The sequence below is a fragment of the Mustela putorius genome, unplaced genomic scaffold, assembly GCF_011764305.1.
Source record: "Mustela putorius furo isolate JIRA1106 unplaced genomic scaffold, ASM1176430v1.1 tig00000759_pilon_pilon_pilon, whole genome shotgun sequence".
Taxonomy (NCBI): Eukaryota; Metazoa; Chordata; class Mammalia; order Carnivora; family Mustelidae; genus Mustela; species Mustela putorius.
Window position 1 is genome coordinate 9197399 of NW_025421467.1, and position 6636 is coordinate 9204034.

The following is a 6636-nucleotide window of genomic DNA, read 5'->3' on the forward strand; positions in this document are numbered from 1 at the left end:
CATTTCTTTAACTTCATTGAAAAAAGTATTTATTGGGGCCTTCTTTGTACCAATAACCCATGCAACATTAGATTCCAGGTGAATAGGACTGTTCTCAGTCCATAATGGCCTCACAAATTATCAAAGGGGATATGTAAACAGCAGATTACAAAACAGTGCACTGTGATAATACGCATATGTTATCACACCTTATTGTTTTCTTTGAACACTGCTGATACTTACTCAGTACACATAGGTACTGGTCATTTACAGCTGGCATCTGTTCTTATTTGTCTGTGTGTCTACTAGTATTGATTAGAACCCCTGCAATACTTATACTGTTAAACATGTCTTCTCTGTCTGCGGTAAAGTGCATGGGGACACCAACTCTGATGATTTGGGAATGGAATGCAATACGATTTCCTGAGATGATTCCTGGGCTATCTTGAAGGATGATGAATAAGAGTCAGTTCATTAGGGGTAACTGGGTGGCTCAGTTGGTGGAGTGTCTGAGTCTTGATCTTGGCACAGGTCATGAGATCGAGTCCTGTGTTGGGCCCTGTGCTGGGTATGGAGACTTTTTAAGATTTTCTCTCTTCCTCTCCCTCTGCACCCACCCCTCCCCCAGTGCGCGCACTCTCTCTCTTTCTCTCTCTTAAAAAAATAAGTAAGTAAGTAAGTAAATAAAAGAAATGGGATACATTTAAAAAAGAGCTCAGTAAAGGACAATGTGGGAAGGAAAAAGTATTACAGCAAGGGGAGTACCACATACAAAGTATATTTATGGCACAGGAAAAGTGTGCTAAAAAACAAATAAACAAAATGAAATAGATCTGGAAAATTATTTGCTTGACAAAGACACTTAGAAGTGTCATCTAAGTCTTGTTTCTGGTAATGGTAAATTGGGTAACTCAGATTAACCCTCCCACTGACAACAATATAGTATGCTGGACAAAAGTTTATATGTATATGTATGAATATGTGTATGTGTGTGTATACAGCAGTTTAAAAATGTTCAAGATCTGACCAGTGTTGGATGAGATCCTGTAACTGGGAGGTAAGCAGAATATTAAAGCACCAAGGCTGTCTTTATCCAGAAGGCACATATTGTTGCCACAGCTGTTTGAGCTCTGGTTCCATGTTTGTCATCGTGTCCAGGGAGAGGTCAAGGCCCACAGCTTACAGAGGTGGGAGATTTTGCAGGAGGATGCTTCTTCTGAGCTGGAGCCCCAGATGTTACATCCTCAGGTATGGATGAACTGGATTTAGGTTATTCTCTCCTACCTCTGCCACCACTGGGAACTGCTCAGATGGTTGCCTTGCTATCTTTGCAATGGAGGAGAAAATGGACCTCTGGGGTTGTGGCTTCCAGAGACCTTTCGTTAGGAGGGTCCAGAAGAATCCTCTCTCAGATTTGTACTCTGAGTGCTCGAATTAGCCCAGGGACTCTCAGGACTTGAATTTAGCCGGATATGGTCCAGGAGTATGAGGCCCCTAGTACTGGGCAGATGCAAATGCAAATTCTTTTTGAAGGGGAAAGCAGTTATCCCAAGGCCCCAGGGAACTCTCAAAATATTTTTTGAGGTTAATGGCCAGCAAGCAGTCAAAGATACAAGCATATATACTGCTTGAAGTGGATTAGACTTAAAAGTAAGACCCTAAATTGTAAAACTACAAGAAGAAAATGCAGGGAAAAAGCACCTCAACACTGGTCTTGACAACAAGTTTTTTGGAAATGATACCAGAAGTGCAAGGAACAAGAGTAAAAATAAGTAAATGAGACTATATCAAACTAACAAGCTTCTGAGCAACAAAAGAAACTATCAGCAAAATGAAAAGGCAACATATGGAATGGCAGAAAATATTTGCAAACTTTTCATCTGATAAGCAGTTTTTATAAAAAAAAAATAAAGAACTCATACAACCCAGTAGTAAGATACAGATAGTACAATTAAAAAATGGACAAAGGATTTGAATAGACACCTTTCCAAAGAAGACACCTGAATGGCCAATAAACACATGAAAAGATGCTCAACATCACTAATCATCAGGGAAATGTAAATTAAAACCACAATGAGATCACCTCACACTTGTTAAAATGGCTAAAAGAAAAAAAGACAAGAAATAACAAGTGTTGGTGAGGATGTGGAGGAAAGGGAATTTTTTTGCACTATTGGAAGAAATGTAAATTAGCACAGTCACTATTGGAAACAATATAGTTTCCTTACTAAATAAGAAAAAGAATTACCATAAGACCCAGCAATCACAATCCTGTGTATATATCTGAAGGAAAGGAAATTAGTATCTCAAAGAGATATCTGTATTCCCATGTTTATGGTATGATTATTTGCAATTGCCAAGATATGGAAACAACCTAATGGATGAATGAATAAAGAAAACACCAGACACACACACACACAGAGGAATATTATTCAGCCATGAAAAAGAAGGAAATCCTGCTTTTTGTGACAACATGGATGGAATTTCAGAGCATTATGCTAAGTGAAATAAGTCAAACAGAGAAAGGCAAATACAATATGTTCTCATTTATATATGGAACTTAAAAAAGCTGAATTCATAGAAACAGAATGATGGCCAATGGTAGTAGAAAGAGGCAATGGGGAGTTGCTACTTAATGGGTATAGAGTTTTAGTTGTGCAAGATGAAAAAGTGCTAGAGATCTGCTATATTACATTGTGATTGTTCAATATTCAACACTACCATTCATTTAAAAACTTAAGAGGATTGGTACCTCAATAATAAAAAACATATGTGAAAGGACAAAATGGATATTTGAAAAATGGGGCAGAGTGACTATTACATTTTCTAGTTGGAATAATTCAGTCAGTGACCTATTGGTAAAACATTTTCACAAAAAATAAAAGGTAACATGGAAATTGGGAAAAAAGATATTATTAAGATAGCCAAAAATAGCATGGATGAATATCATGACTTAAAGTTAGGCAAAGACAACAATTCATACAGTATGATTCCATTTACACAGAATTTAGAAATATAGGCAAAACAAATCTGCATAATTAGAGATAGATATAATAGTGAAAATATAAAGAAAAGCAAAGGAGTGATAACTGGAAAAGTCAGATTGATGGGAGGGTTCTATGCACGGCTCTGCAGGTTATATTAACAGTAAAAAGAGATTTTAAAATGCAGTCTAATACCTAACCATACAGTTTCAAGGCAGTAATCTGAATCTTTGTTTTTCTTCTTTATTAATACTTATCTTATGCTTAATTTTCCTACCTTGCTTCTGTGCTGTTCCGTATTTCTTTCCTGTTATTTCAAACATTAAAAATCAGCTAATATAAATGTTAACTTTGATTGAGTTTCTGTTATGCTGAAATTTCATGTCAAAATATATGCAAAAATTTTGCAAAAAAGCCATTTTCAAGCAAAACAGTTATATATGACCGACTAGCTGAACTCATTAAATCATCTCATACAGAGAAACATATTCACAGTCAGGTACCTCATGTTGTTTTAAAAGCAAATGTGGCTATTTGAAAAAGCCAAGATGACTAATTTATTTCAGTCTTCATTCTGTTATTTAGATCATGAAAAACCAATCCTTAAGAAAGATTCTGGGGGATACACAAGAATCTAGTGTTTAATAGGTGGAAATGAACTTTTACAACAATTGTTTTTAAGCATTTCCACAAGTTTGATAAAGAAAATATGGATTATATATTCAAAATAATAGATTTGGGGAACATAAATGTATTTTATAGAAATGATTTAAATTTAAGATGTAGGTAAACATTTTCCTACATAATGAATTATGTATAGCATTATCTATTATCTCCCAAATCATTTATGTATTTAATTATCTCTTCTCCAAATATAACTTACAGGAATATGACTCCCCAAGTTTTAGCCAACAGTCATGCTAATAAATGTTTCTAAGACTAATGATCTCATGTCTAAGATTTGGGAGTATAATTGATATGAGTGTGTGTGTTTTTTTTTTTTAGCATTTAATAAAAAAAAATTGCAAAGTCAGAAGGCTCACCTGTGATCAACAGCTCTTGAGCTATTAAAATCTCAGCCCAAATCTTTTCAGCCTCATCTTTCCATCTCTCTTTACCTCTTCCTTTATTTATCCCAGTTCTCAAGTTCTCTGAGGAAGAAAGGAACATCAGAGAATGGGGAAAAAGTTATCTGTGAAAGAACACCATATGTAGAAAGAACCCTGAATGTAAACCATAACCTTTAATCTATAATCTTTGCTCATGTCATTAAAAACCTGACAAGGTGAAGAGCCCTGTTACTCTGGCAGTTAGTGTTTTTCTCCTGATGTGAATTAAAACCATTGTATAGCATTTCCTGTAAATGTTGGAATTCAGATTGCTGAATCTGTAAAAGTTCTATGCAATTAAAATTTTATGAGTCCTTCTGTCATATTTATAAAAAATTTCTTGCTTTACCAACTCACCTAATTTCAAATTTGAGAAATGCATCAATTGAATAATAAACCTATGTCAAGGAAAATAACCTTCTTGTCCATTACCTTGTCTTGTTACCTGTGACAGGCAGTGGCCTGCTTTCCCTCTAGTATATGAGCATGAGAAAAGCTTAACATGAAAAGCTGCTGGTCAACAATATTTGGTGTTTCACCAGCCTCAGCAAGTACCATATTCTTATCTTTCTTATCCTTATTTCTTATCCTTATACTGTATTCTTATCTAATCCTTATAGACACTGCTCACTAGTTAAATATACAGAAATGAAATATTAATTCACTGATTATTGTGGAATATTAGTTGTTGAAAAATTTTAAAGAATTATTTATTTAAATTATGTTCATATTTTAAATATTGTTAATATGTACTCAGAAGGTTTATTTTTAAAAAATCTTTTACAAAAAGAATCTGTGTAAAATCTCTCAATTCTTAGGTAAGAATCTCTCAATTCTTAGGTAAGAATTCATTATATCTAATGGCCATTTTCATCCAGGACAGTGCCTTCTAATTTTATCATGAAAACCAGTGCTTTCTCTGATTGACTTAGTTTGCTTAGCATTAAAATTCAAGCTCCAGCCACATCATTGCAAATGGAAAAATTTCACTCTTTTTTATGGTTGAGTAATAGTTCTTTGTGTGTGTGTGTGTGTGTGTACATACATACATACATACCACAACTTCTTTATCCATTCATCAGTTGAGAGACATTTGGGCTCTTTCCATACTTTGGCTATTGTTAGTAATGCTGCTATAAATATCAGGGTGCATTTCATTTATATGTGGAATTTAGGAAACAAAACAAATGATCATGGGGGAAGAAAAGAGAGGCAAACCAAGAAACAGACTCTTAACTAGAGAGGATGAACTGATGGTTACCAGAGGGAAGGTGGGTGGGGGTATCAATAAAACAGGTGATGGGATGAAGGCGTGCACTTGCTGTGATGAGTAACAGATGTTATACCCCAGTGTTGAATCACTAAAATGTACACCTGAATATAACATTACATTATATGTCAACCAACTGGAATTTAAATACAAACTAAAAAAAAAAATTAAAAAAAATGGAAAACCAGTACTTAAATAAGATTAACTTTGGGGCGCTTGGGTGGCTCATTTGGTTAACTGTCTGACTCTTGATTTTGGCTCAGGTCATGATCTCAAGGGCTAGCATGGAGCCTGCTTACGAATTTCTCTACATCTCTGTCAGTCCCTCCCCACCACCTTCACATGCTTGAGTTCTCTTTCTTTCTCTCTCAAGAAATAATAATAAAATTTTTTAAAAAGATTCACTTATAAATACTCCTTTGCAGAAAACTATCTCTGTTGCCACTGCCTGTCCTCATGTGGTACCTCGAGGGTAAATCCTTCCACCCAGGTATTAAGTGAAAGTACTTTCCCCTTGAAGCTTTTAGGTGGAAAACTCTTTCTCATTTATTAAATTGCAAGTTTTGACACTTATGTGGAATAAAACTCCAGAAATCTGGTCCTAACTAGTTGAAGACATCTTTTTGTAGGAAGATTTTCTTCTTAAAAAAATAAAAGGGGGAAATTTATGCTTGTGAGGTTGGTGTTGAGAGAAGACTGACAGTGTCAGTTTAATGTATTCTGATTCACATTGTTCATCTATGTACACTGACATCTTCATACATACACAATTTATTCATGATGACTAGGACAAGCAAAAGGAGGAATGGATAGAAAGGAAATTAGATTTTTTTTTTTTAAGAAAAAGTGAGAGTGTTAAGTCTGAGAAGTGGTAGGAAAATGTACATGGCAAAGAAGAGCGTGACGCAGAGAATAAATCAACGGATGATGAACTCATGTACATTGCAGTGATATTTCACACAATTTCAACTATTTTAAAAAATGAATCCTAAAATAATAATCCTTGACAATTTTTCAATGAACATAATCATGTTGATGGGATTAAGTGAATCCGATGAACCAGCTTTATGGCAGTTTGTCTTGTCATTTCTTTCAGGTTAAATATCAGAAAAAAAAATTATATGGGAAAAAGTTCTGCTCCTACTAACTAGCTATATCAATAAGGATGTTTCAGTGGTCTTGAGGCACTAAATATAACACTTACATTTACCTACTATAGCCCTGACCCTCCTCGCATTACCTATAGGTCCAAGTTATATAGAATTGTTTTCCAAGTTATGGCCCACCTCATCAG